Source organism: Thermobia domestica, chromosome 7 (genome assembly GCF_964235325.1).
Source record: "Thermobia domestica chromosome 7, izTheDome1.hap1.1, whole genome shotgun sequence".
NCBI lineage: Eukaryota > Metazoa > Arthropoda > Insecta > Zygentoma > Lepismatidae > Thermobia > Thermobia domestica.
In genome coordinates this window covers 249,938,029-249,963,818 of record NC_137460.1, presented here as the reverse complement: position 1 = coordinate 249,963,818, position 25,790 = coordinate 249,938,029, and the positions used below count along the sequence as shown (strand labels likewise).

Below are 25,790 nucleotides of genomic sequence, written 5' to 3'. Positions count from 1 at the left end.
CACCCATGATTATTCTGTAATAAAAGTTGAGTTCTATTTCCAAATTGAAGAAAAATCCACTGGAAATTAGACGCGGGACTCATCGCTCGTTTTACTAATTGTTTTATATGGAAACCTTTAAAAGCGTGTATCATAACAACCAGTTGACATAAAAAGATGTAGTTTTCACGTATGTGTTCGTAATTCTTTTCTCTACTTCGTAAAGTGAGCAGTTGATGTGCTAATACAATATTTCTAATAAGCGCCTCTGGTATTGTCAAGATTCGCAGTAGCGCGAGAAGTCAGTGTGCGGACTGCTTGTCGCGAATTGTCAACACCGCTCAAAGCCAATTGGACGCCGCGTGAAGCCAACTCAAGGCCATGCCGCTTATCATCTGAAAAGTCCTGTAACCAAATATTAGTATAAATAAGCGAAATTTTATCAGTTTTTGGAAATTTGTTGGACCCGTACACTAACATAACATTAACCCTTTTAAGATATATCGTAGTTTTTACTAAGAAATGATAGTGTCTGCAAAATTTGATTAAAAGAGAACTAAGAAAGCTATTTAGTTTATATATATATATATATCTATATCTATCTATCTATCTATCTATCTATCTATCTATCTATCTATATATATATATATATATATATATATATATATATATAACAAGAGAGGAGCCATTGAAGAAAGCCTTGGAAGGGTGTATACGCTTCCGAGCGTCGTAACATAGGGGGTATGACGTAATCAGTTTACAAATTCCCCCCCCCTTTTTTTTTTAGTGAGGTCTAACTTCAACAATTTTTGGTGAGCTTCTCTTTAACATTAGAGTTCTGAAGTTTTACACAAACTATCAGTGGACCCTTTAGTTTTTATCTGAAATTTTTCGGATCTCTTCGTCAACACAGAAGGAGAATTCAGAGAGGCTAAAGGGTAAAAAGGGATATTTCTTGACCAAAAATCCCAACTTTCGCGATTATTGCTCCGCTCGGGTACATGATAGCGACATCTGATACTTGAGGAAGGCAGAGCAAAGACATAACGAATGTGGATAAATTCGGAAATATTAACTGGTTAGACTATCTACTTTTTTTTATATATAACAAACATTAGAGACGTCATTTAGGGAGGGCGGAGAGGAGCAATTGCCCTCCCCGAGTTGGAGATTTTTATTGATTTTATCAATAGAATAGCAGTGAATCAATGAAATGTGCGAAATTTTACTTATATCAAAGGGTCTAATCCCCCCTAAGCAAAATCTGAAATGACGCTCCTGACAAGCATCCAAAAATCTTGAACAGAAACATCATTTTCAGTTTACAAATCTAGGTTTCGCAATAACTGCCATTCTGTGTCTACTTTTGCAATTTACTCTATTCTATATCATTAGGAAAGTCAGCTACGAGAGGAGCAATTGATTGTGCCGATTTCATCTCATTTGATGGCTAATCATGTTTCATGACGGTATCTCTCCAATGTTTCCAAATGTTTCATGACGGTATCATGAAGTGTATCTCTCTCTCGAGTTGAGTTGAGTTGAGCTTAACGTTTCGTTCAATAGCAAGGCTATGTGAGACGTGGACCTACTAATTAATGTGGAATCCGAACCACATAAGGTCCCAAAGGGAATTGAACCCGGTTATTCCACGCCAAAATCGTGTACGCTAACCGCTTAGCCACGGAGGAGCTCATATCTCCTTCGAATTTGATGTACTGCTTCAATATATAATTCAAGACACCTGAGTTAAAAATCTTGCAGTCCATAATTTGGGAGATTTCTTGATGCTGTGGATAGGGAAACTTTTGCTGAAAAGTACATTTCATCTGCAGATAAGAACTCCTTTTGGTTTCTGAACTCTACATTTTCTAAGAGCTTTCGGATCATGCGCAAAACCAGGAGTTTTCAACATTTTTTAAAGAAAAATCAGTAGACCAGGAGATAACTTGAAAAACCAGGAAATCTCCTGGAATATCAGGAGACCTGGCAACACAAGCTCTCTCTACTGCCAGGGTTCTGCTCTCAGGTACACGCATAATCGGGGATTCCCCGAAACACACGCATGATCGGAATTTTTTGGTGCAAACGAATGATCCGCAAGTCCTCACGTAAGCAGATAAAGTACGTGATTAAGCAAGTGTGCAAATAGATGTAGCAGGAAGGAATGTTTCGTCGCTGATTTCCTCGACCTTTCCTCTCCTGTGCACTGTTAAGTTTGAGCTGCGTTTCTATAGCACTAGATGGTGAAGAGCATTGCCTCATTTACTTGTTTTCGCGCAGCATTTTTTGTTATTTTTCTTAATGTAAGACGACCAATGTCACTATTCCAAGTGAACATTTTCATTTTTCACAAAATGTTTCGTCTTCCGTTTTTCCGGAAAATCTTGATCTTCCGTTTTCCGGAAAATTTTCCGTCTTCCGCTTTTCCGGAAAATTTTCCGTCTTCCGTTTCCAATTTTCCGGTTTCCGGAAAAAATATTTTCCGTTTTTCCGGAAAATGTGGCCATCCCTAAACTATACACAGCGAAGCTAGAGAAGTAATGCTAGACCGCTCCGCTACGCGTGTGGTTATAAAATATAGAAGATGAGTAATATGCAAAATGAACCCAAATACGGCAACTATTTGTGCAAATTTGTAAATGACAAGTTTAAAAAAAACTTTCGATACGGATTACATATTTTGCATAAACTCTTTGAATTAAGTGAGTATTAGGTGAATTTTTTGACAACGCATTGACAACCTTGCCCACGACCGTCGAGTGACCGTTTCTTGGTGACGAGGGTGGGGCACCTGTCAATCAAATCTGAATTCCTCAGTCTCGCATTAAAGCCAGCTTTTATGCTTTTATGTATATATTTAGAAAGCGCGTGTCTCAGGGGCGGATCTAGAAGGTAAAATCTGGAGGAGGGGACAGCCAGAACCCAGGCTATGATAGGTATAGGCCCTATAATGAGTTTATTCTAAACTTTCAAAAATATATAATTAATAGCTTAAATTATTTTTGTCACGGCCCTGAGCCAGATCCGCAAAAGTCTATGAAGTTGGCCTACCCAAATTAGCTTATCCATTTTTGTCTACATGAGCCGTTGGTTCCTCGTTATTTCCCGTTAGTTCTTACTAAAGTTACGTTAGTTCCGTGATTTTAAAGTTGGCGTACCCAACAAGCTTTCCCACATTTTTCGACATGAACCGTTAGTTCTTACAATTATTTTGTTAGTTCCGCGATTTTATACAAATTAGAGCATAAAGAAAAATGTGTGGGTAGGCTAACTTCACATGTGAAGTTGGCGTACACTACCAGCTTTCCCACATTTTTCGACATGAATCGTTAGTTTACCTTTAGTTCTTACTAAAGCTCCGTTAGTTCCGCGATTTTATACAAATTAGAGCATAAATATAATTTATGGATGTGAAGTTTGGATCAACAAGTTTTCCTAGATTTCTTGACATGAAGTGTTAGTTCCTCGTTAGTTCACGTTAGTTCTTACAAAAAGTTCTGTTAATTTCGCTTTTTATACAAATTAGAGTATAAGTATAGTTGGTGGGTAGGCTGACTTGATATGTTAAGCTGTCGTGCTTAAGCAGCTTAAACACATTTTACTACGTAATTCGTTAGTTCTTCTATAATTCCCTTTAGTTCTTACCAAAGCTCCGTTAGTTCCGCGATTTTATACATATTAGAGTATAAGTAAACATTGGTGGGTACGATAACTTTACGCGTTGGCATACCAAAGAAACTTACAGAGGTTTCTCGATATGAGTCGCTAGTTCTTCGTAGATTTTATTAAAGTTACGTTAGTTCCGCGATTTTACATAAATTTTATGTAAATAAAAATAAACCCTTTGCGTTCCAGATGTCATTTTCCTATGTACGTGCTAGCATTTTATGACATGCACATGGATGTCACTGGAACTCAAAGGGTTAATGGGTACGCTAACTTTACATGTGAACTTGGCATACCGAATCAGTTTACATGAATCGTTAGGTCTTTTTTAGTTGCCGTTAGTTCTTACAAAAGTTACGTTAGCGGAATTTTTATAAGAACTAACGGGAAGTAACGAGGAACTAATGATTCGTGTCGAAAAGTGTGGGAAAACTTGTTGGATATGCCGCCCACACATTTTTCTTTATGCTCTAATTTGTACAAAATCGCGGAACTAACGGAACTTTTGTAAGAACTAACGGGAACTGACGAGAAACTAATGATTCATGTTGAAAAATGTGGGAAAACTTGTTGAGCACGCCAACTTCACATGTGAAGTTAGCCTACCCACACATTTTTGTTTATGCTCTAATTTGTACAAAATCGCGGAACTAGCCGAACTTTTGTAGAACTAACTGGAATTAACGAGGAACTAACGATTTATGCCGAAAAATGTAGGAAAGCTTGTGTACGCCAACATCACATGTGAAGTTAGCCTACCCACACATTTTTGTTTATGTTCTAATTTGTAAAAAGCGCGGAACTAACGGAACTTTAGTAAGAACTAACGGGAACTAACGAGGAATTAACGATTCGTGTCAAAAAACGTGGGAAAGCTTGTAGTGTACGCCAACTTCACATGTGAAGTTGACCTACCCATTGGTTCTTGTGTATAATTTCTTTAAAATCGCGGAACTAACGTAACTTTAGTAAGAACTAACGGGAACTAACGGCTCATGTAGATAAAAGTGGGTAAGCTAATTTGGGAAGGCCAACTTCACAGACCTGATCCGCAACTGTTCCCAGTGTATTTTGAAGAACTGAACCCCCCGTTCCATCATCCAGGTGCGGACCATTATCCTTGCTCTCCTTGCCTTACCATGTGGGCAGCCATAGAAATAAGAATTACCCCGTCTTATATTTTACATCAGTTGCATCCCTGACAAGTAAGTTTGTGGTTGACAGCATCGTGTCCGTAGGTTTTCTCGGGGGGTACTTCCGTTTCACCTTACATTCTCCATCCACCAATTTTCCATAACTCATTTCCCTTAATCATCCGTCTCCCTTAGCCTAAAAGACACACTCGTTGGACGTTAAACTGAAAGAAAAGATCTTACATCAGTTTCGGTCCTTTTCTGTCACCTTTGATAGCCCTCCCAGCAGGTCCTGGCTCAGTGGTAGAGCGTTCACCTTTGGTGCTTGGGGTCCCTGGTTCGATCCCAGCTCGCGCCGTGTGAACTTTGTGGTGGACAAACACCGTGCTCGTGGGTTTTCACGAGATTCTCACGTTTCCTCCCACTTCTTCATTCCACCATTTCATTCATTTCTGATCATCAGCGTCTTCTTTAGCCTAACCGGCATAATCGTGGGACGTAAAACTAAACATTTCAATTCATTTTTTTTCAGTGGCTACGCCTCTGGTGATCCCGCGTTCGATTCTTGTTGGGAAAAGCTGAAAAATTTACCTTAAAAATCATTCGCTTCCATTGATGATCCGTCTTCTTAAAGGGCTTAACCGTAGTACTTGAAATAATAGTTATTTCATTTTACTTATCTTTGGTGAGATTGTAGTAGCATACCAGGTGTATCAAAAGTTCGGGGCCACAGACTAATTCCATTATAAGTTTTTTTAAAAAAAAATGAAAAATGGAGAGAAAGCAAAGTTTTTGGAAATACGTGGTTATTGGAATGGAAAGTAAGGGGAAGTGGCGAATCTAGAAGGTAAAAACTGGGGGGAGGGCAACCAGACCCCAGACTGTGATAGGTATAGCCTATATCATGAGTTTACTATAAACTTGCAAAAATATATAAATAATAGCTTCAATTATTTTTGTCACTCAAAAAACTGGGGAGCCTAGGCCCCCCGAAATGGATCCGCCACTGGTAAGGGTACGCAAAAATTACACGGAGAATATAGACATTGTTGTGTGAGAGAACCTAGAACAATTCCGTTTCCCAGTAATACTTTGTTGCTGGTATGGTGATGATCAAGAGAACAGCCTCTTGAACTGGCAACATTTTCTCATTGAACGTAGCACCTTACCAGTGTAGATCCCAAACGGCTGGTGTGGTTGAAAATATTCTACGATTTAAGATCGAAAACAACCTATTTTCAGCAACTTTCCCCTGTTTCCACTTTCCCGTAGGCGTATCTCTACTCATAACGGAGTTAGCCTATAGTCTCTAGTTTTTGTTGTACCTGACAAAAGCACAAAGTGCTTGAAGTAGTTTTCTTCTGAGAGAAACATTGAACAGATCGGTCGGGCGATAAAAATATTCCGCCTTCAATTCGTAAAATCTTGGTGTAAGAACCTATTCTCTTTTGAAACTATCAAAAAATTTGGTAGAGATTGTTTAAAAAGTTCGAGGCCCTACATCTGCTACAGAATTGAATAATCATTGCCCGTGTCGCTGCCGACTACTCACGTAGGGGGGGGGGGGGGCGCGGTGGCTCAGTGGTAGAGCGTTCACCTCTGGTGCTTGGGGTAACTGGTTCTATCCCAGCTCGCGCCGTGTAGACTTTGTGGTGGACAAACACCGTGCTCGTGGGTTTTCTCGGGGTTCTCCCGTTTCCTCCCACTTTTTTCATTCCACCACTACATTCATTTCTGATCATCAGCGTCTCCTTTAGCCTAACCGGCATAACCGTGGGACGTAAGATTTCTTTTTATTTTCCGACTACATACGTAGTTCTAACCTGGCCGCAACGGTGTCACAATTGCTAGCACATTTCCCGTTATCCACAGTACACATACTTAAATAACAGGGTTGAAAAAAAACGTGTTTTAGAAAAACAAAAAAGAACGTTTTTATGTTTAATTTTTTTTGTTTAAAACGTTTTTAACATTTAAAACAAAGTAATTGGTTTTAAACAAAAAAAAAAAAACATGTTTTAAATGTTTATTTTGTTTAAAACAATAATCTAAATAGGCATATATATATTACATTTTTACACTCTTAGGTATTGCTTGCTATTTATTCAACCGCTAGATCAAATTTCGGGAACTTCCCTAATCTCGATCCGCCCAAATGTTCAATTCCGGAGAAAGAAATCGGGATTTTCCCGATCTCCGTTCACGGAATATGTAGTTTAGTTTCTTTGTGTTATGTTCTACTGGTCGTCTGCATTCTTAATCTTTAAACGCCCATTGACGCAACTGCTGTGTCAGGGTTTTAAACCTCAATAACTCAGTCTTAAACCTCAAATTAAAGCTGGAAGATGGTTTTGGTACCAATTTATTCCTGAAAGTTGCAGCTTTGCTGGTGTGCATTTCATGTATGTGAGAGGAGGGTAAATATCGTGTTTTTTTTTTTCAACAGTTTTATTGGGGACCATTCCCTCTCTTGGGGGATAGATTCATAAAAATTATTACGTGAAGCAATGAAGTAGGTCACTACATGGTAATATCGTGTATTTGTACTTCTTGCTTATATGGGATAGCAGGGAGGGGGCAAAGTTAGCCAATTTTTGAAGTTTAAGTTTTTTGACGTAAATTACATTTATTTTTACAACAAACATCAATAACTCAGTCCTTAATTAAGCTAAAAAGATGATTTGGTGCCAAAGTATTTTTGTGGGGTTTAACCTTTCCGTCAGTTGCATTTTATGTATATAGGGGGTACGTATGTACGGCCGAGAGAGGGAGGAAAAAGTTTTCTTTTAATTTTTCATCAAATTTTTTTTCATCAGGTTTTGGCGGGTATTCCTCATCCCTTTGTGGTACATCCATAAAAAATGGTATGTGAAGCAATGAAGTAGTCCCCTACATGATAGTAACCTGTATGTGTACTTGTTGTTTATAGAGGAAGAGAGGGTCAAATTTGGTTAATTTACATTTATTTTCGGGATGGTCCCGCATAACACAAAATATATTTCACTGAAGTGGTCTAGAAGCGTAATTCTTGTTCGTATACATGATGTGTGCAGCAAAAATGATTTGCGTATGGACGTGGTACTATAGTGGGGAAGGGGAGAGAATGTCGGATTCAATGAACGGTTTTCTGCGCATTTTTTTTTTTTTTTTTTTAATATTTCCTGCATAAAACGTATTCATTACGCAATGGTAGCGATGGCTGCCATTTCTTATATTATTGTCACAAGTATGTGGCCTACACATCATCATCATTTTGTCAGCGTAGAGTGACTGCAAGGGTTGCCAGGACCCCGCAGTCAATATTTTCATATTTTTAATATTTTTTTTTTATGTATGTTCTTTATCTACGAATACGGCGGGAATTCCACGAATGTAACCTTGTTGGAATTGGTGGTGTATAAGCTTTCCAATGGTGTATAACTCATGACTTGGTGATAATTAGAGGAGTCACCAGAGCCCCGAACGTGAGAGTCTACCATTTTGTTAAAATCTCTGGCGGGTGTCAAGAGTTAATTGTGTTGTTATGCCGTAGACACTAATCATTATTAACTACCCATGTTGCAGATAGAGATGTATCTTGAAAACTGTTTAGTTAAAATATGTCATTTGCTCCTTGTAGGCTAGTTACTGCTCTTTCCTATGAGTTGTATTGTATTTGTCAAAACATTTCTTCTAGCTTATGACGTGAGAACTGTCACTATTATGGAAATGATAGTGATCAAAAAATACCCAAGTTTTGATTTTGTGAATTTGGATCTTAGCGTAGTGTATAGTGTGTTTAACCTCTGTTATTCTGGGAAATTAAGAAATGTTCAAATACTTCACTTGAATTTCTGTTGGTTTAGTTATACGCACACTGATGTGCAGAATTTCGTTCAGTAATTCCTGTTATAATAAGAATATAACTCTGTTTGTAATTTACTTCATGCACAAATTCTGCGGAGGATGGGTTGTTTGTTAGAAAATTAAATTAGCTTCTTCAATCTGATATTTTAGTTGTTTTCAACATGTCCAACCAGCATCGAAAAAAAAACACGTTTAAAACAATTTGTTTAAAACGTTTAAAACAAACTGAATAAAACAACAGCGCTCGTTTTAAACATGTTTTAAACACTTGTTTTAAACATATCAACCCTGTTAAATAATAATGACTATGAATCATCAGCAAATATGTTCAGATTGGAATTCCTTGCACGATGTCGGTAATGTCGATTAATATCAAGTAAAATATTGTTCTCAACCCCTTGAGAAAATGAGTCTAGCTATGTGAAAATTAGTGTTGACGACGACACGAGATGACAGAGAAATGCGGTTGTTTCCTCTCATAGATTTTATAACTGGCCGTGGTAGCTCAGTGGTAGAGCCTTCACCTCTAGTGCGTGTGGTCCCTGGTTCGATTACAGTTCACGCCAAGTGATAAACAAACACCATGTGCGTTAGTTTCCTTGGGGTCCTCCCGTTTCATTCCACTTTCTTCATTCTACCATTTCCTTTGGGGGGCGCGGTGGCTCAGTGGTAGAGCGTTCACCTCTGGTGCTTGGGGTCCCGGGTTCGATCCCAGCCCCCGCCAAGTGAACTTTGTGGTGGACAAACACCGTGCTCGTGGGTTTTCTCGGGGTTCTCCCGTTTCCTCCCACTTTCTTCATTCCACCATTTCACTCATCTCTCATTATCACCGTCTCCTTTAGCCTAACCGGCATAACCGTGGGACGCAAAACTCAAAGATTTCATTTTTTCTACCATTTCCTTCAATCTTAGCATCACAGTCTCTCTCAGCCTACGCGGATTAATAGTGGGACGTAACATTTAGCTTTCATTATTGGCAGATATTGTTGAAGTCTCGTCTCAATTCCCGAAAAAGCTTGAATTTGTTATTTCGTATTTCATTTTGTTGATCTAATTATTTTTTTCGTTTCATATAGAACTTCGGGGCATGGTGGTTTAGTGATAGAGAGTATTTACCTTTGGTGAATGAGGTCTCTCGCTTGATCCCTGCCTAAATACTGTTGACAGCATCATGTCCGTGAATTTTGTCAGGGTTCTCCCGTTTTCTCCCACATTCTCATTCCGCCATTTCTTCCATTATCATTCACTTATCTTAATTATTATTCTCCTTTAGCCTAAAGGATATAATAATGGAACGTTAAACTGAAAGATTTCATTTCGTGTACAACTTATGAGAATCTACCCGCGTCACGAGAAGTCCACATAGCATGTGATACAACAACATTTAAACCAAATTTATTGTTGAAGTATATTGCGTAGTGGCTATTGGTGGTACAAAAACAGTGTTTTTCAAAACATTCAAAACTTGTTTAGTTTTGTGTCAAAAACAAGTTTTGGTTTTATAACAAGTTCAGTTTGCTGTCAAACTGGTTTTAGTTTTAAAACCAAACTGGCTTTTGAAACTGAAATGTCCGTTTTTCTAGAAATCATTTCCCGTTCGGGGGGCGCGGTGGCTCAGTGGTAGAGCGTTCAACTCCGGTGCTTGGGGTTCCTGTTTGGATTCCAGCTCGCGCCGTGTGGACTTTGTGGTGGACAAACACCGTGCTCGTAGGTTTTCTCGGGGTTTCCCACTTTCTTCATTCCACCATTTCATTCATTTCTCATCTTCACCGTCTCCTTTAGCCTAACCGGCATAAGCGTGGGACGTAAAACTTAAAGATTTCTTTTTTTTTTTCATTTCCCGTTCTTAAAAATACCGCTTTTCCCCATCCCTAGTAATGACTTGCGTATCTTTAAAAGTTGATAAATCTCCTTCATTTGTTCATACAACCTCTTTATCAATTTGAATTATTTTATAGTGTTACGGACGAGGCTCGTAAAATTTATTGTCTTGAAAACAAGACGAGAAGTACGTTTTGAAAATTTGAGATTAGACGACAAACTTCTTGTCCCATGAACAACATTACTTAAAATTAAGTTAGAGTTGAGTGCCTATTTGAATTCGAGCACCTGTATTAGCAGAAGGTTTGAATTCAGTAGATAATACTGCCACCCGTTAGTACGCTCCAGGGATACGCGCGTGCACGTAGCTACTGAAGCGAATCGTTAGAAGACGCCCTCAAGTATGAGATCGGCGCCATAATAGTGATGGGCAAATTTTCGGTAAGATTCCCAAAAGCGGGAATATTCCGGAAATTTATGTACAGATACAAAGATAATTGCATTATATTACTATATTATTATTGCAAGGTTAAATTCGTTTTCTTATCACAGTATATTAATTACTCTTATATCCAGATCATTCTTTAAAATGTATATTCTGAACGGTATTATGCTACGTGGAAATGTATATTTACTTACAATATCTTTTATGGGAATAAATAGGCCTACGCTGAAAAAGAAAAACATTTGGTATAGGAAGTCCACATACTTTTACACCGCTAAACAGTTTAAATTTATATGTTAGTGCATACTCTAAACTTGAACATACTACTGATATTATAAACATATTAAATTTTTAAATGTTATAAACAAATTAGGTTTGGTAACTGCTAGAAGACACATGTCCACCATTTTATCAACATATGCTTATACATATTTATGTCCAACATAAATGCAAGATACTAACTTATCTTTATAATTTAGCACGTAACATTGCCAAACACGACCTTTCTTCCTACCCATTTCTCGAAATTCCATGCGTTAATTCACATGTGAGAGAAGTCCGAGTACCTTTTCAGAAATTCGATTCAGAGACAGAAGACACACCGACATCTATTACTAACGGTGGTTCAGAGTTTATTAATAGTACTTCATCTCTATTTGTACATAATTTCTACGTTACTTTTCAAACTGCTTTCTTTTCATCGTTTATAAATTAGTACTTCGCTGCTTTTTAGTGCAAATGGAAATGTAACTTAAAAGATCATATTATTAGTTGTATAAAGTAGAGTCAACGATTTTTATTTTTTAAATGTTCAAATCATTTAAAACCTAGAAGTAAATGATAATAAATGAAAATAAAGTTATTAGTCATGAAGTTCTTCTAATTTGGAAAATAAAGTAAAGAAATGGGAATAAATTCCTTCTCCGGAATTTATATGCCAGGAAAAAACCGGGAATATTCCCATTTTATTTTCCTTGCTACCGTGAATATCCCCACTGCGCATCACTACGCATTAAGGCGATAGGGGCTATCCCCCTTCCTTTTCCCCCCAATTTTTCTCAAGGGTCTGTTGTGTCTGCTAGGATTGCCAACTTTTGGAAATGGAAATAACGGACACCCTCCGGGAATACGTATACTCTTCAGACTCTGACATCATCGCTTATCAAAAATGTGAACAACTTGATCACGAATAAAGTTAGTCTAAATTTTATGCATAAAATTAAAAGCGAGACTAGAACTCTCCGAGAATCGAGACGAGATTTCTACATAATTTACGATCAGGGGTGTAGCCACGGGGGGCCCATCGGGGCCAGGCCCCCAAATGATTTCCTGCTTCCCTCCCAAATTACCAGCTTTAAAAACCCATCATCGTAAGATTACCTCGCTCCAGTCACTTAAAAATAACAAACTTTACATATTTTCGGTAATTAATAATTTACGGTAAAATAGTATGGAAAAATACTATTTTACCATACTAATCGAAAAATAGTATGGTATCTGCTCCTTATACCTATTGGAAACAGTATGGTTTATTTTATTATTATTATTTATTTATTTATTTATTTATTTATTTATTTATTTATTTATTTTTTTTTTTTTTTACAGCAGATTACACAATTTATTGCGATTTATATTTGACACTTTGAAGACAAACGTTTCAACAAGGTACTGTAAATACTACCATAAAACAGTGGTACTAAACTGATTTGTAAGTAGCCTGCATCACATTTTTTAAATGCTGTAACTAGTATAAAAAAAAAAAAACATTTATATCAGATGAAAAATGTGGTGAAAAACAGCGTTTTTCAGTATGGATTTTAATTAATCTGTAAATTTCAATTATTTTTACATGTCACCATCCTTCTTAGGAGTACTAATGGGGAAGTGGCACTGTTCATATCAGCCACTCCGAAAACTATGATTCGACATTAATATTGGTCATTTTCGATCATTTTTGTATATCTTCCCTTTCTCTTCAAAGTGAAGCTATAAAAAACATTCCAGGCCCAAACCTCGTCTACGTTGAGAATTTAAAATCTAAAAATGAAATGAAATCTTTGAATTTTACGTCCCACGATTATGCCGGTTAGGCTAAAGGAGACGGTGATTATGAGAAATGAATGAAATGGTGGAATGAAGAAAGTGGGAGGAAACGGGAGAACCCCGAGAAAACCCTCGCACACGATGTTTGTCCTCCACAAAGTTCACTTGGCGGGAGCAGGGTTTGAACCCAGGACCCCAAGCACCAGAAGTGAACGCTCTACCACTGAGCCACCGCAGCCCCCACGTTGAAAATTCAATCGAAATCAGTCGGGTGGCTCAAGAGTTGTTACAAATGTAGTCATTTCATTATACATGTAGTACATCTAAGAAGAAGCAAAAAAAAGTCGTAGTGAACATGGAACAAATTCCGTCCCGTTTAGGAGTGACAGAGTGTCGAAAGCGTGAGAACATGAACTTCAGAGGCCAAGAGCTTAAAAACAATACATCGTGGAGAATGCGGTTAAAAACGTCACTTAGAAAGTCATACCTACTCTATTGAAAAATACATGTTTGAAAACGCAGCTAGGCGTGCGCACGGGATTTCCCAAAGGAATGGAAGGATTCCTGGACATGCTGTAAAGGAAAGAAGTGTCACATGTTGTTAATCCCGTGCGCACATGTAGCTGCGTTTTCAAATACGCATTTTTCAATAGAGCAGGTGTGACTTTTAAGTGACGTTTTTAACCGCACTCTCCACGATGTATTGTTTTTAAGCTGTTGGCCTCTGAAAGTCATGTTCCCACGCTTTCAGCACTCTGTCATTCCTAAAATGGACGGAATTTACCCCATATTCACTGGGACCTTTTTGCTTTTTTAGATGTACTATCACCCGTCCAAGTTTGTCTACGTAGTTACCGTTCACCCTGTATACATAGATATATAGATAGATAAATATTTCCATTATTTTAGAAAGTTGCGAACTATTGCCTATATAAATTGAATCATACAGAAGGGATTCGAACACGCACTAGACACCAGCATGACTGGTGAAGAACCCTGTGTGTATGACAATACAATAATCTCCGTTTTGTGGCTATCGCAGCATTGTATTCACGTCACACGATTTTCTGGAGTTAGTTGTTAGTGACCGTAACCACCGCTTTAAAATTCCTTCGCGTTCCCACTTGTATCGCTATTTCTGGGAATATTATTTAAAACTTTTGATTCGAATCATTACCAACTCTTTTTTTCGAAGTAGTTTCGCATGTGAAACAGAAGAAACTTTTTTTCGTGAAATAATATTTTCCGCGATGGAACGATGCACGATTTGCAGACCCAAGGATATTGAAAACCTAATCCGTCGGATATTAATGTCGTACTACTTTTTTTGTTTTTTTTTTATTTGAATATTTCTGAAGAAATCGAGTTTATTCGCATTCTCGCACTGGTTTAGAAAAAAAATTGTAAAGTGGTAAACTGAAGTCCGAAGTCCAAAGAAGATGCTCGAAAGCTTGTTTATAGAGAGATGTTCCTGCTCCTTCACGTGTGCAGCCACTTCGTATCTGTGGTCGACGAGGAACAGAACTCTGCATCGTTAACACTGGCGAACTTCAAATGCACGAAGCATCCTGGATCTCGGAAGAAGAGGTCGATGTTATTTGTTTAAATCCTGTTTTAACTGCATTTTCCGCAGTACTTTCTCCTTGCCAATCACCAGTGACCTAAAATGATGGGTGCGATCTCTTTGGGGAAACGACAGTAGTATTGAAGAATTAGGATTGGTTAATTATGGGGGATTATGGTTAATTATGGTATACGCTCTATCTAAATATCGATGTTTCAGAATTCACCGGTATCAGCGAAACGAACGCACCACTAGTACTTAAAGGAGTATTCCTATACTTCAACTTCGTTTTTACAGTTTCTTTCACCGATAACGGAGGATGGCAAAACATGGATATTTAGATAGAGAACATACTAGTTCCTGTGTAATTCCTTAAACCGCTTGGGATAGGTCATATAGTTTCTAAGTTAGGGAGTTTTGAAAAATGATTTTTCGAATTTTCAATGGATCATAACTCTGAAAGAAAGCATTTTTCGGCACATGTTTATTAGAACTTTTTTCTTTCATTTCGTATAAGGAATCGTCTCCCCAAGTTTGTCGGTGGAGATATATTTTATATAATATATATGTGTGTGTGTATCATCGCCTAACGTTACCAAAGTTTCGTGAACTATACGTGTTCCTTCTTTCAGACTTGACAATTTGACATTCTTTGAGGCTGAAATCGGGGAAGATACAGGGTTTAATTTAGATCAATCTTAAAAAGTTAGGCAATGTGTGTAATATGAAAGTGTACATATCTTCATGAAGTTGGGCTCAGTGGTAGAGCGTTGAGCTCTAGTGCGTGAGGTTCTTGGTTCGATCACAGCTCGCGGCAAGTGAACTTTGTGGTGATAAAATAGCATATGCGTGGATTTTCCCGTTTCTTTCCATTTCTTGACTCGACCATCTCATCCACTCTCGTCATCATCGTCTCCTTTGGCCTACACGCCATATTCGTAGGACGTAAAACTGAAACATGTCATTTCATATTCACAAACCATGAGTATGTTTCGTGTGAGACTTAAAGAATCCCACGTATTCCCTCAAGTTCAAATCGTTGCAGGTTTAGAATGTTAATTCTTTGCCCCAGTTTGGAGAAATTACTTTTCGCTTGCTTTCCCGGTGAATAACACTTGCAATTTATTATTTTTATTTAAAAAGACAAATAGGTTGATTGATAAAGAGATGTATATAGAGTATTAGCAATGATTAACTTATCAGCTCGATTTCTTATCTATATCACCTGTTCTCGTTCACTTGTTTCATCTCATATTGTTAGTGAATAACCTAGTTGTTGGTGCGATTACGTTTTGTTATTTGGTAACCATAATTTAAAAATTTTATTTCCGAATGTAGTGTATTTCAAGACTAAGTTTACGGAAAAAGTTGGTCATTGTGAACCTAACAGAATGATAGCAGGATTTTCATACGAGACGAAGTGGGTACGTGTTTTACAACTGCCTGTGTGTAGGAATGCGCACGAGTTGAGACACACTTTGTAAAATTCGAGACGAGTCGAGACAAAGGTATTTCTCGACTCAGATTTTCGAGTCGAAACACGAGTTGAGTCGAGACTGCTCGTAAAAACCTCGACTCGATCGAATGTGTCGAAAATCTATGATTTTCTATGATTTTTAATATTTTGAAGAAAGTATTCACTTAGAAACAGCCTTGAAATCAATTCCAGCATTCATTACTTTAAAAAGGTACTGTAGTGGAACCGCAAATTCGCCATTTCTTTTTGCGAATAAATATTCTTTTTTTTTTCATTTTTTAAAACCTGCAACAGAATTCGTATTCATTTACTTCTTTAAAAATACAAATTCGTGTTGAGTGTTCTTTTTTTCCCTAGCTGGAAACCAGACATTCTGTCTGCCTTCACGAGTTCCCCCTGTCTGACCTGTAGGTCAACAGCAGTTAAGATAAACATTCTCCCCTTCTGGTTCGATACAGAAGCTTGGTTCTTTTTTTATATTTATGTAGTCTTTTAACAAGTTAGATTATTATTATTATTATTATTATTATTATTATTATTATTATTAGTGGTAGAATACTGTTAAGGAAATCCATATAGATTGTGTATCTTTTTAAATGTCATTTTTGCTTCTAAAAGGAAGATTCTTTTTCGTTCTTCGAAGCATTAAATATATATGTATGTCTTTGGTCTAAAACAAGTAAGATAAACTGTCGAAGGGTCTTGAGTTCATTGTGTATAAAACCTTTCAAGTTTATTACTTGAAATCTTTTATGTTTTAATATATGTTTATAGTATAAGATACTATTTGTACAATTCTCTGTAATATCTCGATGTAACCTCATTCTTCCAGAGAAAGGGGCTCACACACATAAATTCAAGGACTACACATCACATGCACACGCATGCGCACACACACAATCTTATCTTTTGCCTGGCTCCGCCCAAGGCACCTTGTTCTAGCCAATCTAGATGTTAATGGCATGGCTCGTTCCAATAGCTAGCGTCTCCGCCCCTCAGAGTGGAACTCTTCCGAGCTCCTTGTGCACCCGAACCGTGTGCAAAGCCAATAATCTTTCTTTTCAGGATACGGGTCCCCTTCGGGCTCCGCCCTAGGTACTTTTTAGATCTCCACGCATGCTCAACCTCTGACCTTACGGTCCTAGTGCAACGTTTGCACACGTTACTATTTTGCACACAGACCGTAAATTGGTGCCGTTTGCACCTCCGACCGAGGCCCTTAAAAACGCGTGTTTTGGCCTCTCTCGTCGGACAACGTCCCTCTCCTGAACCCCTCAGAGACGTGCAGACTACGAGGAGTACGCAATTCGTTAGGCACGTTTCAGTTCAGGAACTTATCACGAAGAAGTCTCTAGTTGTCCATCCCTCTGCCTTCAAACCTCTCTGCCTCTACGGAGGCCTGCCTACTCAATCTATTGGTTACCTACCTCACTACCTTGGTTTACCCAGTACTTGGCAATCTGTTTCCGAAAGCTCGATGGCTCAGCCAGGGTTCTCCCATAATTGCTGGTCGGCTTAGGAAACTGACGGTCAAAGTACTACCCTACCTAATCCTCACAGTAACTTGGCAATCTGTTTCTGAAAGCAAGACGGTTCAGCCAGGGTTCTCCCATAATTGCTGGTCTGCTTAGGAAACTGACGGCTAAAGTTACCTCCTTCCGAACTTGGCAATCTACTTCCGCAAGTTTCGCTTCAGCCCGGACTCGCTCCAGAAACTGCTGGCAAGCTTAGGAAGTTGACGGCTAAAGTTCTGTCGCACCCCTATTTGATGTGTGTTTTGACAGACTCTAAGTTTATTGCTTAGCTGGCCTAAAACGCACCGGTAATCAAATAGTTACTCCCTGTTTGATGTCTGTTCGCAGACCGGTAGATCAAACGGTAAACCCTTACACCTTCCTTGTTTGATGTCTGTTCGCAGACCGGTAGATCAAACGGTAACCTTAATTCCTTCTGGTAACCAACTTTGTTTGATGTCTGCTTAGCAGACCGGTAGATCAAACGGTAACCTGTTCCTAACCTCTGGTAGCCTACCCTATTTGATGTCTGTTCGCAGACCGGTAGATCAAATAGTATACCTCTTACCTACCTACCCACTAGGACTGATTCGTGCCCTCCCAGTCTAGTGCAGTTTTTGTTTTATTTGTGAAAAGTGCTACAGTTAGTTTGTTTTATTCAGTGACATTTAGTGAGTTATTTTTACTACCTATTGGAACGTCGCCACGTAAGTTAAACTCTTTTATATATAGACACAGTACTTACACTATCGCCCCGGCTCTGGTTCTTGTAATTTGCTTAGAGCCAATAAACTGCAGGCTTACTGCAAGGAACATATTTGTCGAGTTTTGTTTCAAGAGATATCCCAAAGGATTGTTGGTTATCAAACCTTAATCAGGATAACGATTCCATTGTTTCCATTAGAAGATAAGTCTTGGCCACGGCCAACGCTACCGTGTAATACTAAGATTCTTCAGACTGTTTTGTTAGCTGAGTTCCTGTTTCCAGTATAACTTTGCCGCTCGAGTTATAGTTGGTGTTTTGCAGAAACTTTGGTTGACTACTTAGAAGTATTTTGGTAAATTACAAAACTCTCTTGTGTGGGTGCCGGTCTACGCAAACGCATACCGCCGGCCCGCCACATAATTTGGTGGCAGCGGTGGGATATCTTGAACATCTCTAGGATATCTTGAACATCTCTAGGATATCTTGAACAACCTAGGATATCGTGAACTTTTGCACAGCCTTAGGATATCAGGAATAATCGTGACATCGTAAACTTTGATACCAGTTTAAGTTATTTAAGTGAACTGTGTTTTGTGCATGTGCATTTTGCATGTGTGATATTTATTGTGTGCTGAAAGTTTTTCCATCTGTTTAACTTTCATTCCATCCTCCTTGGCGGAAGCGAAAAAGGGAAAAGGACGCTTTTGTTGTTTGACTGGCCATCAATCAGCAAAACATCCTGCTCACTGTATCGTGACGCCAAACGCACATTAGTGATTTCAGTTCATTAGTGTTTAAATAAGTGCAGTGCATTTTAGTGTTGAAATTAGGCATTTAAAGCCCCATACAGGTGATAAACTCATCGTAAATTTAGATTTAGTTAGGTTAAGTGAGAAATTCCTCTCAGAAACCATTATTGCTCAAACCTTCGAGTTTTCGCAAATCTAAGAGGTTCATTCATTTATTTAATTTGTTGTTTCCACATAGAAACGTAATTTGAATTTTTAATCATGGCAGAAGCTGACGGAAGTAACGTACAGCCAGAATATGTTAAAGTTTCTCAGGCAATTCAGGTTATTGCAGAACCATTTACAGGAGATCGTTCTAAGTTAAGGCAATTTATTGATAGTTGTGAAATTGCTCAAGGGTTAGTTAACCCCCGTGATAAGCCTGTATTATTGAAGTTTATTAAGTCGAAAATTTTAGGAGAACCTAGAAATCGTATTTTAGTTAGATTGAACGTAGATACTTGGGAAGCAGTTAAGACAATTTTAGAAGAGAATTATGCTACACATAGATCTATTGATTATTATGCTTGTTTATTGTTTTCTGCCAGGCAAGGCAAAAATGAGGGTATTAGCTCATGGGCTAGCAAGTTAGATACAATTCGAGCTGATCTGAAAGCTGCTGCTTCGAAAATATGTCGTGAAACTGAAAGAGCTGGTGCTCATTCACTTATTGATCATTTGACAAAAGCATCTTTTGTCCAGGGAATTAGCGATCCCCGCATTCAAACAGTAATTCGTGGTAAAAGTACAGAAGATGATAGTTTCGCTCAATTAGTAGATTTCGCTCTAGTTGAAGAATCGCACATATTGTCTCAGAGACGAAAGCCATTAGATTCTAAGAATGAAGATAGGGCAAATTCTTCAAATCATAACCATAAGTCAGAGAAGAAAGGAAATAGGAAATTTTCCCAGAAAAAGCATTCTGAAAGTAAATCTAGAGATTCTCATAACTCTTCTCATTCCCGTAAGGATAGTAGAAATTTTAAGAAAAAGGTTCATTGCTTAGAAGATTGCGATCATTCAGTAGACTCGCATGAAGAACCGCATGATAAACATTGTAGTGAAAATAGTGACAAATTTGAGGATTCCAATTCTTGTTGTGCTTTACGTTGTACACACTCCTATCATTGTCGTGAAAAGCGTAACCATACTTGTGCGAAGAAGCGTATCCATGTTTGTACCCGAAAGAACACAAGTTCTCCGCGTTGTTCTCATCACCGCCAAACGCGCAGTCCTTCTCCGCGTAGTTCTCGTTGCCGCAAAACGCGAAGCCGTTCCCCGCGTCGCATTCAGCGTCGCCCAGCGCGAGATCCTTCTCCGCGCCATCCTCAGTGTCATCGCCCAGCGTGTACTCATTCTCCGCGTCGCACTCAGCGTCGCCGATCGCATAGTCATTCTCCGCGTCGCACTCAACATCGCCCAGCGCGTAGCCCTTCTCCGCGTCGCCCAGTGTATGTGTGTCCCCAGCGCCGTACACCGCGCAAACTTTCTCCGCGACCAAAACCGAATAATGTTTCACCGCGTCGTCATCCCGTCGTTGACACGCATGATTGTGAATTGAAAGAGAAATGCCGTGCTGACCACAGCACCAAGCCAAAATCTTGTAGCAAGAATAAGTCTTTATGTTGTTTATCGAAACACAACTCCTCAAGAGTTAAATTAGAAAAATGTGTTGATAGTAATAGAAATCAGAATGATAATGTTAAGAAGATTTTCCTTTGTTCCACTGAACAAACGAGTAATAATTGTACGAAGGTGTCCCCACCTCAGAAACCTGATCGAAATTCTGTTAAGTCTGATACAATTGGACGTTACGCCCAATTATGCGAATGTTCCACTAAGAGTATAATCGATGAAAAGGGTAAAATTAAAGTACGAATGATGGATTTAAATAAGAATTACGAAATGTTATTAGATTCAGGCTCAGATCTATCGCTTATTAAGTATAGCCATTTACGTGAGTCAATGTTGAGAAAGATACATAGATGTGACTCCACTCCAGTGCATGGATTCAATAATTTTCATGCCCATACTTTAGGTACATTAGATCTTAGATTAGAAATAGGCAAGAATAGAGTGACTCATACTTTTCATGTAATGCGTAGTGATTTATTACCTCCGAATGTAGCCGGTATAATAGGCAGAGATTTTCTTCTTGAACATCATTGTGTAATTTCGTATGACGGACAAGCTGAATTGAAAATTGATGTAGGAACTAAAGTAAAGATTCCAGCACGTACTGAAAAGCTAATTGAAGTTAAGACTGAAAATAATGGGATAGGATTTTTGTCCAAACGTACTTTGGCAGACGGTGTATTCCTGCCAGACGCTATAGTTAAAGCATTCGATAACAAATGTGTTACTAGCATTTTGAATTTGACTGAAAATGAGGTAGACGTACAAATTCCTCCAATCTCTTTAGATTTAGAACCACTTCTTGATATGACAAAATCTCATAGTGTTTATGCATTGAGCAAATCTGACAATGCAAGTCAAACTAAAGGGTTAAAATCGCGTTTAGAATTACTTAGGCAGAACTTGCGATTAGACCATTTGAATCCAGAAGAGAAAGCGTTAATACTGTCGCATTGTGAAGAATATCATGATTTATTTTATTTAGAGGGAGACAAACTCTCCTATACTGATGTGATTGAACATAGCATCCCCATTCATCCCGACAAACGAGGTACAGTCGTGACTCAGAAACCGTACCGTATTCCCGAGGTACATAAGGCAGAAGTACAAAATCAAATCGACAAGATGTTAGATGAAGGTATAATTTCCCCAAGCAAGAGTCCTTGGAATTTTCCGATATTAATAGTGCCGAAAAAGATGGACGCATCCGGCAAACCTAAGATTCGTATATGTTTAGATTTTCGTAGGCTTAATCAGATTACTATTGGAGATAGCTTTCCTTTACCGAATATTACAGAAATACTAGATCAGTTAGGGCAATCGAAATACTTTACGACCTTGGATTTAGCCAGTTCGTATCAACAGATTAGAATTAAACCTGAAGACCGTAGTAAGACCGCCTTCAGTACACCATATGGTCATTACGAGTATAATCGCATGAGCTTTGGATTATGCGGTGCCCCCGCAACATTTCAGAGAATGATGAACATTGTTCTATCCGGATTGCAAGGATTAAAGTGTTTTTCGTATTTAGACGATTGTTGTATCTATAGTAGAGACTTAAAGGACCATATGTCAAGATTGAAACTTGTATTTGATAGGTTTCGAACCTACAACCTCAAACTTCAGCCTGATAAGTGTGAATTTCTTAGAAAAGAAGTAACATATTTAGGACATCAAATAACAGATCAAGGTCTGAAGCCAGACCCTCGCTTAATTGAGAAAGTGTTACATTTTCCGCATCCGAAAAATGTCAAGCAATTGCGTGGATTTTTAGGATTAAGTTCTTATTACCGTAGATTTATTGAAGGCTATAGCAATATAGCCAAACCTCTCACTCTTTTGTTAAAGAAAGATGTTCCATTCAAGTGGGAAACCAAACAAGAACTAGCGTTCCAAACTTTGAAGGAAAAATTGACATCACCACCTCTCCTTCAATATCCTGACATGAGCCGTCCCTTTATTATTACCTGTGACGCCTCAGAAGTCGCAATTGGAGCTATCTTGTCTCAGGGCCAAATTGGCCAAGACAAACCAATCGCTTACGCTAGTCGTACACTTAATAATGCTGAAAGAAATTACTCCACAACCGAACGTGAATTACTTGCGATAGTTTGGGCTGCCAAACTATTCCGTCCATACATCTTTGGAAAGGAAACAACCTTTGTGACTGATCATAAACCTTTGCTTTGGGTGTTTAGTGTAAAAGATCCTAGTAGTAGACTTTTAAGATGGAGAATTAAGTTAGAAGAATACAATTATAAGATTGTTTATAAAGCAGGTGTCCGTAATACCAATGCTGATGCATTGAGTCGTATTGCATATTTAGATCCCGATCCAGGTCAACCTTCTACCCTTGACGAAGAAACAAAGAGTAGGATTCTCAAAGAGTTTCACAACCTTCCTGCCGGTGGACACCAAGGTATTCATCGAACTATAGCTAAAATCAAATCGTACTTAGAATTGAACAATATCGATCCAAAATCGTGGAAAAGACTAAACACCGATGTCGAAGAATACATAAAGAAATGTGAGTCGTGTCAAAAGAACAAACTCACCCAACCTAATGTCAAACTTCCCATGGTTTTCACCACCACTCCTGATGTAGTATTTGAGAAATGTGCTTTAGATCTTGTAGGGCCGTTTCCTGAGAGTTCTCTCGGAAACAAATACATCTTAACATGCCAAGATGAATTATCGAAATATTTAGTGACCATTCCCCTACAGCAACAAGATGCAGAAACCGTAGCTGAAGCATTTGTGACGAAATTTGTTTGTGTTTTCGGTATACCTCAAACCATTTTAACCGATCAAGGTACTAATTTTATGAGCGATACCTTTAAGAAAATGTGTCGCATGTTCCAGATTCAGAAACTACATACTAGTGCATTCCACCCTCAAGCTAACTTCGTTGAAAGAGTTCATAGATCTCTAGCTGAGTATCTGAGGCATTATGTGTCTGAAAACCAACTGGACTGGGACGTCTGGTTGCCATACGCTGCTTTTGCTTACAATACAACTCCGCATTCAGTAACTAACTATACTCCACACGAGTTGATGTTTGGCCGGATGGCTAACATCCCTGGTATATTACAGAAACAATCTACCGACATTAATTACGCGTATGATGATTACATCAAGACCCTAAAGCAGAAGCTTCAGAACAGTTACGAGTTAGCCAGATCAAAACTGAAACAAGCTAAGGTTAAAAACAAAGAACAATATGATAAGACCGCCTCTCATAAAGAACAATTGTTTAAAGCAGGCGATCAAGTGTTACTTAAAGATGAATCTGTTCGAAGAGGACGATCCAAGAAATTGGGTTCACAGTGGATCGGTCCATACAAAGTAGTTAAAGTTAAAGGTGTTAATTGTACTATTGCTAATCGAAGAAAAACATTTGTAGTTCATGCTAATAGGTTAAAGTTATATTATTAGTAGATCATATTAGTAGACTTTATTAGTAAGTAGTGTAGTTTCCATTTTTGTTCGCAGCCATCATGAGACATCCTCTCTCCTTGTCTGCTTGCTTGATTATATTTAAAAAAAAAAACTTTTTGTTTATATGTTCTGGGTATTCTCATCTAGAACTTTAATTAAGTGTAAACACCCGAAAACTCCACAAGGTTGAGCAAAACAAAAAAATATGTACATGGTGAAAAACCAAAGAGGAATATTTAATTAACTTCATAAATTTAATTTGGTTGTTTGAAATCTAAAAATTCTCATTTTGGTATTTCAGATGTTAATTATCAATGACTCTTATTTAATTATTTACGATAATTAAATCAGATGTCATTTCATATGTTAATTATTATCAAATAGTCTTTTGAAAACTATCAATGACACTGTGTTGTCTATTAAACGTAGTCAATACTCGTAGTCAGACATATATGAATTTGCATGTCATACATTAATAAATATATCTATATCAATTGTTTTCATCAATCAGAAAATTCTTGGTTATGTTATTAGTTTACCTTTCACTGATGGTTTAAGATTAAATATGTATCAATTAATTCCATTTCCAACTGAGCTTAAAGACAATGAGTATTTCTTTATACAGCCTCAAAATCCGTATTTGATTATTGTAAAATTGATGAACATATGTTTAATACTTGTAAGAAATTAACTTTAGATAAAAACTGTAAAGCTTATGATCCAAATTCCTTAATCAGTTCTCAGGAAATATATGTAAGTAACAATACAAGTAAAGATTTGCTGCCACTACTAAATGATAGCATTGATTGTTGTATATTCTCAAACTCAAAGATCAATATTAAGAATATGGAATTTACTTTGCCATTAAATCATATCATACACAAAGTTACAGATTTACAATATGCCAGCCATCGTGTTGAGGATGTTGAAAAATTAATTAATGAACAAGAATGGCAGATAAGACAAAGTAATCATGTATTTTCTTATTCTATTTTGACTTATATAATCATGTTTACTATTCTGATATTTCTTTGTGTGTATTGTAGTTTTAAGTTTAATTGTTGTAGACATAGGAATAAATGGTGTAATTCAGACTGTATCAGAACCATATGTTTTAAGCCAACAATCATTGCAGGTGTACAATCAAATAGTCCAGCTCTTAATGCTACTTATCGAGCTGCTTCTGGTGAAATAACTTTTAACGAGGAATCACAAGATGATGATTCACCTCATCTCAATCAGAGAGTTACTAGGTCTAGGAACTATCGTTAAAATTTAATTTTGGAATTTTTTTTTTCAAATTTTGATTGTAGTTAGTACGAAAAATTTTTTGCCTTACAGTTAAAATTTAAATTTTGCCTTCCAGTTAAAATTTTTCTTTCCCTAGGAGGAAGGACTGTAGTGGAACCGCAAATTCGCCATTTCTTTTTGCGAATAAATATTCTTTTTTTTTTTCATTTTTTAAAACCTGCAACAGAATTCGTATTCATTTACTTCTTTAAAAATACAAATTCGTGTTGAGTGTTCTTTTTTTCCCTAGCTGGAAACCAGACATTCTGTCTGCCTTCACGAGTTCCCCCTGTCTGACCTGTAGGTCAACAGCAGTTAAGATAAACATTCTCCCCTTCTGGTTCGATACAGAAGCTTGGTTCTTTTTTTATATTTATGTAGTCTTTTAACAAGTTAGATTATTATTATTATTATTATTATTATTATTATTATTATTAGT

The 25,790-nt window shown here is 37.7% G+C and overlaps 1 protein-coding gene across 3 annotated transcripts in view; it reads left to right on the top strand.

The window, feature by feature from the left end:
* The window catches only part of LOC145690799 (uncharacterized), a 169,902-nt gene that overhangs the window by 9,109 nt on the left and 135,003 nt on the right, over positions 1 to 25,790 (top strand). The window contains exon 2 of one of the 3 annotated variants that reach the window (XM_081766090.1): positions 12,499 to 12,558. The exons of the other annotated variants lie outside the window; for them this stretch is intronic. The gene's annotated coding sequence lies outside the window, so the exon portion shown is untranslated. The remainder of the gene's footprint in view (positions 1 to 12,498; positions 12,559 to 25,790) is intronic. 3 annotated transcript variants of the gene reach the window in all.